General features: G+C 46.4%; 1 pseudogene; it reads left to right on the forward strand.

The window, feature by feature from the left end:
- The first annotated feature begins 1,190 nt into the window (after window positions 1–1,190).
- Window positions 1,191–5,706, forward strand: LOC145788380 (uncharacterized; annotated as a pseudogene).
- Window positions 5,707–7,240: the final 1,534 nt, after the last annotated feature.

Consider the following 7,240-nt stretch of genomic DNA (forward strand, 5'->3'; position numbering starts at 1 on the left):
TTCAGTATTAAATTACCTTTTTGTGCACCAATAGGTGGGAATTTGGAAGGAACTTCCAGCAGAACGGTTCAAAGATGCTGGAGGATATATTTACGATAAACATTAAAATAATAAGATTTTTGCATAATTGACACCTCTTCAAACACCTTGGAATAAAACCATAAGCGAAGTGAGATCATTAGTAGAAAGTACACTTGCATACAAACTCGCCAACATCAATTTTAATGTAAATCCTGACGCAATTAATTGTCACATATCTATGGTTGTCGTAAATGTTATGTCATATTCACTCCGGCAGGTGGAATATGGCTACTGGCGATAAGTCCTGCCTCAACAAAAAAGCCTAGCGACCCCGTGAGGTTGCCTCAATGGCGCGGTAGGAAAACCTTGTACATCACACCGATAACACTATGTAACAAAAAAAAATTAAAAATTTTTTTCTTGTCCTTGGGAAACAATTGCTATTCTTTGGTTGCTTTTGTCGAAAAAACATGAAAAATCATTATTATACCACTATAACTTTGGGTATGTGTTCCTAAGACTAGTTTGAAATTATTCCTATTTCTCATGGCAATAAGCATGTAAATTACATTGATTGTAGGCTATATCGCAATTGTTAGTAGTGTGCTATGGCTTGCCGTGGTTGCAAGTGCTCAGCAGTTTCCTTTTGACGTGTGGTGAGCTGTTTGCAAAAAAAACACTGTCCAGAGCAATGGTTTCCAATTTAGGGAAAAATTACCTCCGGGGAGACATATACAATACTTTATGGGGTAACGTGGCACCAAAATTGCGCTAAAAATATATATTGTTCATTATATGATGTATGTTGTTCTCCAAGAGGCTCGCCAAAAGTTGGGAAACACTGGTTTAGAGAGTTACAGCCGTGCAAAAATATCTATCCTGCATAGTTTACAATGCCAGTCGGTGATCAAGACAAAGGTTGGGCACCACTTTTTATATGTAGGCCTAATAGGCTACTACTGCCGTACTCCAAAACAGTTGGTGTAGAGAAGAGAAAAGGAAATGCGTTTTGCTTTCTCCCGTGTCTGGCATGAACCCACAAAACATCTCACAACTGTTACTTCTGAATGGTGGACCCAAACCAACAACGAAAGGAAAAAGTGCCCTTCCCATGCCAGTACCCTGACATTTCATGACCTATTGCACCTGGACCCCATAACGCAACTAGCATGCCTGTACCACATTTACCCAGGTTGAAAGATGAACAATTCGATCATTGCACATGCAAGCTCTACAGATTCAGAAACGGATGAATCATCTGTTGCTTATCTTCAACGCCGAATTGCCGGTGAAAGGTGCTCCTACTACCCCAACAAGAAGACATGAACAAACTTGTCAGGGAACTGGGGAGGAAGACAAGCACCTTCACGTGGTCCCCCCCCGTCAGCAACATACGAAATTATACAAAATACGTATGCGAAACGAAGCTTGTCAAACAAGAGCTAATGAGACTGTTCAGCGCAGGGTGGGTAGGAAAATGCCCTTATCAGGGCACGGCAGTGCTCGCACTGTCGAAAAGTACCGACGACCCACCGTACTGCAGCTGAACACCGAGGGCATCACGGCCAGCAAGCTCAACATCATCGAGCACCTGGCCACCAAGCATCAAGCCCTCATCATCCTCCTCCAGGAGACTCACTGTACATCTGTGGATAAGTTGGTAATAACCAACTTCACACTCGCAGGCGCAACCTGCAGCAGGAAACACGGCCTCGCCACGTTTGTCCATGACCGGCTAAACTGATCCTTGGTTGACCAATCCCAAGCTCAATCGGAGATCGAGTGGCTTTGTGTAGATGTAGCAGGCTACAACATCGTCAATGTCTACAAGCCCCCACCTTCGCGGATAACATCAACAGCCATCCCAGTGTTCCCCCACCCCAGCCTCTACGCTGGCGATTTTAACTGCCACCACACTGACTGGGGGTACAACTCCATCAACAACGACAGAGATAGTCTGGCCGCTTGGGCAACCAACAACAACCTCGCCCTCTTATACGATCCTAAGGGCGCACCGAGCTTCCACTCCGGTCGTTGGAACACTGGCACGAACCCAGACCTGGCTTTCGCAAGTGATGACCCCGATGATCGCCAGCCGGACAGACGTGTGTTAGAGAAGTTCCCAAGGTCTCAACACCGACCCTCGCTAATCACGGCCCCCTTGCTTGCCACACCTATTCCGAGCAAGCCTGTCAAGCGATGGAACTTCAGAAAGGCCGATTGGGAATACTATAGCTTCCTCACAAACGAAGCTACGCAGTACCTCCCATCCCCACACACCATCAAAGTGGATGAAGCCTACCAGGACTTCTGTGATGCAATCATATCTGCGGCAAAAGACTCCATCCCGCGAGGTCGACGGAAAAACTACATACCTTGCTGGGATGTGGAGTGCGACAGGCTTTACTGCGACTTCCTCCGTTCCCCCCAGGGTACCGCCACCACCAACTCAGCAACAGCCCTGCTGGCAAGATTGGATTCAAAGAGGAAGAAGCGCTGGACAGAAGCCATAGACTCAATCGACTTCACGCACTCCAGCAGCACAGCTTGGAGTACACTCAACAACCTCACTGGCAGATCACGTGCCTCTCGTCGCCAATGCCCCATTTCAGCAAATGCCATCGCCTCACAACTTGTGAAAAATGGAGTGCACAGAACGAGAGACCGTGAATCAGACAAGTCCGTCCTCAAGGAAATGACGGACCTCTGGAAGGTCCCAACACCTGTCGAGGGCAACATCTCTGGTGAGTTTACCCCAGAAGAATTTGCCTCCGCCCTCCAGCACCTAAAGCCAGGCAAATCCCCGGGCCTTGACCACCTATGCCCGGAACTAATACTCCAAGCTGCCCCCTCTATGAGGTCCTGGTTAAAAGAATTCCTTTCCTGCTGCTTGCGTCACCTGCGCATCCCAGGAATCTGGAGAAGAGCCCTAGTGGTTGCAGTCCCAAAGCCGAAAAAGCCCCCCGGGGATCCGAAGAGCTACCGCCCCATCTCTCTGCTCTGTATCCCCTTCAAGATACTCGAAAGACTTATCTACGCCCGTGTCGAACCGATAATAGACCCTCAGCTCCCTCGGGAACAAGCCGGCTTTCGCCACGGAAGATCAACTGTAGACCAGGTCACTCTGATGACCCAAGACATCGAGGACAGCTTCTCGGCAAAAAAGAAGGCTGGCGTCGTGTTTGTCGATCTCACGGCTGCCTACGACACTGTATGGCACAGCGGCCTTACCTGCAAACTACTCCGTCTCCTTCCTGACAGGCACATGGTCCATATGATTATGGAACTTGTGAAAAACCGCAGCTTTACCCTTTCCACCGGTAGCGGCCGACGAAGTAGACTACGTCGACTCAGGAACGGCGTCCCACAGGGCTCTGTCCTGGCTCCCCTCCTCTTTAACACTTACATCTATGACCTGCCTGACACCATCTCCAGGAAGTATATGCTTATGCAGACGATCTGGCTCTCCTGCATCCAGCCGGAGATTGGCAGTCAATGGAGAGGAACCTAAGCCAGGACATGTCAACTATATCAACATATCTCCAGAAATGGAAGCTACAGCTCAGCAAGGCAAACACAGTGTCGGCGGCCTTCCACCTAAACAACAAGGAAGCAAAACGTGAGATCAACATTACCACCGATGACGAACACCTCCCCTACTGCGCCGAACCCACCTACCTCGGCGTAACCCTGGACAGGTCACTCACGTACCGACGACACCTGGAGTCACTGCGCAAAAAACTATCTGCGCGCGTTGCACTTTTGAGGCGGCTGGCGGGTTCCGGCTGGGGAGCTGATGCGAAAACCCTTCGCACAGCTACCTTGGCCCTTGTCCATTCTACCGCTGAGTACTGCGCACCAGTGTGGTGCCGCAGCTCTCACACCCGCCACATTGACACCGCCATCAATGACGCACTACGCACTGTGACTGGATGCCTGCGTCCCACTCCAACGGACTGCCTTCCCATCCTTGCAGGCATCCAACCTGCTGAGCTTCGCCGTAAAGGAGCCATGATTTCCCTTGCTCGTCGCGCACTGGACCCCGACCACCTCCTCCACAGTACATTCCAGCGCCTACCTGGAGGACAGCAGCGACTGAAATCAAGACGCCCATTTGTGCCCGCCGCACGACAGCTTCTGAACAACGTTGAAGATCTTGGAATAAGTGCGGCACACTGGACGAACTACACATGGAACATGGAGTGGCAAAACAACATCTCCCGACTCCGTGATTTCCTACCCGACGTCGATCCCCACCCTCCGGGAATGTCCCTCGCAAAACTTGCGTGGGTCCGGCTTAACCGCCTACGAACCGGCGTCGGTCGCTTTCGTTCAGACATGTGCAAATGGGGCCTGGCTCCCTCACCGGGATGCGAGTGTGGCGCCACAGACCAGACAGTAGATCATGTCGTCCATGACTGCCCAATCCATCAACCACCACATGGAGCGCTTGGACTGAAGGCCCTGGATGACGAGACTGTCGAGTGGCTGATGACATCATGCCCAAACATATAGTCCAAAAGAACAGCTCATACGACGAAGAAGAAGGGAACTGTTATTGAAAAAATCGAATGCTGAGCTACTCATTTCCAGAATAATGCAATGGGACTTACTGGATGACAGTGTTCGAATTAGTTCACAGAGAAAGCGACATCGCGGCTTCTCAGTGTTCTACACGTTCAAAGATGATTTATGCTACTACCATGATATAGAAGGACTCTTTCAGGCTATGGGCATTTCTTGCAATCCTTCTGAGTGGAAGCTCTTCGTCGACAGCTCATCTAGAAGAGTCAAAGCTGTTTTGCTGCACAACACAAACAAATGTCCCTCCATTTCTCTGGCTCACTCAGTTTATATGAAAGAAGAATATCACAACATCAAAATTCTGATGAGTGCATTAAAGTATGGCCACTACAATAATTGGAAGGTCATTGGTGATTTCAAGATGGTGGCTTTCTTGATGGGCCTTCAGGGTGGCTATATCAAATTTTCATGCTATCTTTGTCTCTGGGACAGCAGAAATAGAGCTCTTCACTACAAGAATAGGAATTGGCCTCTAAGAACCAGCTATGAGCTTGGAACTTATAATATGAAACAACAACCACTGGTAGATGCTGTGAAAATACTGATGCCACCTCTGCACATAAAACTAGATCTAATCAAGCAGTTTGTTATTTAACAACTCGACACAGAGGGTGACGCATTCAAGCACATTCAAGAGCTGTTTCCAAAATTATCAGAAGCAAAAATTAAAGCTGGAATATTTGTGGGATCTAAAGTGAAGCGACTGATAAATTTCATTGATTTTCCAGAGATGCTGTCTGAGGTTGAACAGAGAGCTTGGACTTCTTTCCTTTCTGTAGTTCCTGGGCATTTTACTGGGCAATCACAAGGCAGAGAACTACAGGAAACTTGTCGATGAATTTGTGGATGCGTATTGCGAGATGGGATGCATGATGTCACTGAAACTACACGTACTACATGCTCAACTTGATGAATTTAATGATAACATGGAGGACTACTCAGAAGAACAAGGTGAAAGATTTCATCAACATGCCAGGTTCTTTCGAGGAACGCTATCAAGGACTGTACAATGAAAATATGATTGGGGACTATATATGGAATCTTTTATGTGAAATTGAACTGACGTATCGTCGCCAATCTCGAAAAAATGTTTCTTTTTGATTAAGTTATAAGTTTTGAGCGCTTTAAGGCATAGCATCTTTTCACAAATCGGGACTAGGTGGGCAAATTTTCAAAAAAGGGCACTTTTAGCGCGAGAGTTATGTTAAAAGGGCACTTTTCGCGTGTAAATGATGGGAAATAGGGCATTTTTTCCCGAGACTAAAACATCCATGTTAGCTTAAAAATGCAGATTTTCTCAGGCAAATTGTGGGTAAAAAGGCATATTATACCTAGATTAAACTTTTGAGACCCATAATTGATTCCCATATTCATCCCCGCCCACAATATTTTATAAATAATAATGTAATAAAATTTAATCTAGCAATATTTACTGTAGTTGCAGAGGTCTCTTGTACTAAATTAAAAAGAAAGAACTATGATAATAGCCTATATGAAACATAGGCCTACCATATTTTCATCACCTAAAAAGAGGACAAGTTTAGGCTAGTAGCCTAAGCAAGTACGGTAAAATGCAATGTATTTTTACGTTTAAACATTTTTTACATCTTCTTAGATGATTACAGGCCTATGTAGCAAAAGTGACAATTAAAAACCAATATTTATTTGTCAGATTCAGTCGATGAACATTTTGCTGTTCATTTAATTTTCACTAATTCAATTGTCCGCCCCGTTAGCTCAGTGGTTACGCGCCCGGCTCAAGATCACGCGGCGCAAGTTCGACTCTCGGGGTGTGCGCTTGAGCAACGCATTTCAGGACTGCTCGCCATTCAGCGGCACCTAGTGAATGGAATAATTCTCCGGCCACAACACATCAATAATCGGAAAAACTTTATTCTGCCAATCTCGGTAACCGGCCCTGTGTCAAGAGCCTCTACAAGTATGCGAAACTACCAAGAATAATCAATCAAGGCTTTGTCAGTCCGACTTCCGAGGATAAAGATTCAAAACCAACCAAATACCACAGAAAACATGAGTTTTACACCACAGCCTCTTGCAGACGAAGAACTGCTCGATTTTTAACAATTCATTTAAAAAAATCTATAGTTCTGCAATGTTTAAACTATTCTGTCCATTTTCTAATGTGCCATCGTTTAAACAAAGCTAATGCAAACTAGCTATCAGGTGTAGATGCCTTTGCACTAGCTTTGGTATGGAGCTTACAGATCGAACAGTTTTAGCATCACCAATGCCAACATTTTTCTCTGACAGATAGCCTACTGCACATACCGTGAAAAGCGTTATCCTATTCTTTGGTGTAATACAAAATAAGCATCTAATCAAAGGATGTGAACTCGGAAAATGAAACTATTCATCCAAATAAGCAAATCCGCCCCAATAGCTCAGTAGGCTAGCGCGTGGCTTCTGGAACGAAGAGGATTCAAGATCAAGCGGCGCTGGTTCGACTCTCGGGGTGTGCACTTGAGCAACGCACGTTTAGAACTCCTCTCCATTCAGCGGCATCTAATGGATGGAATATTTCCCAGACAACAAGACTTCAACAATCGGAAACTTCACTCTGTCAATCTAGGTGACCGGGCCTGCGTCAGTGATTCAAAGCTTCTACAAGTAGGCT

This window comes from Aplidium turbinatum, chromosome 2, assembly GCF_918807975.1.
Source record: "Aplidium turbinatum chromosome 2, kaAplTurb1.1, whole genome shotgun sequence".
NCBI classification, from domain to species: Eukaryota; Metazoa; Chordata; class Ascidiacea; order Aplousobranchia; family Polyclinidae; genus Aplidium; species Aplidium turbinatum.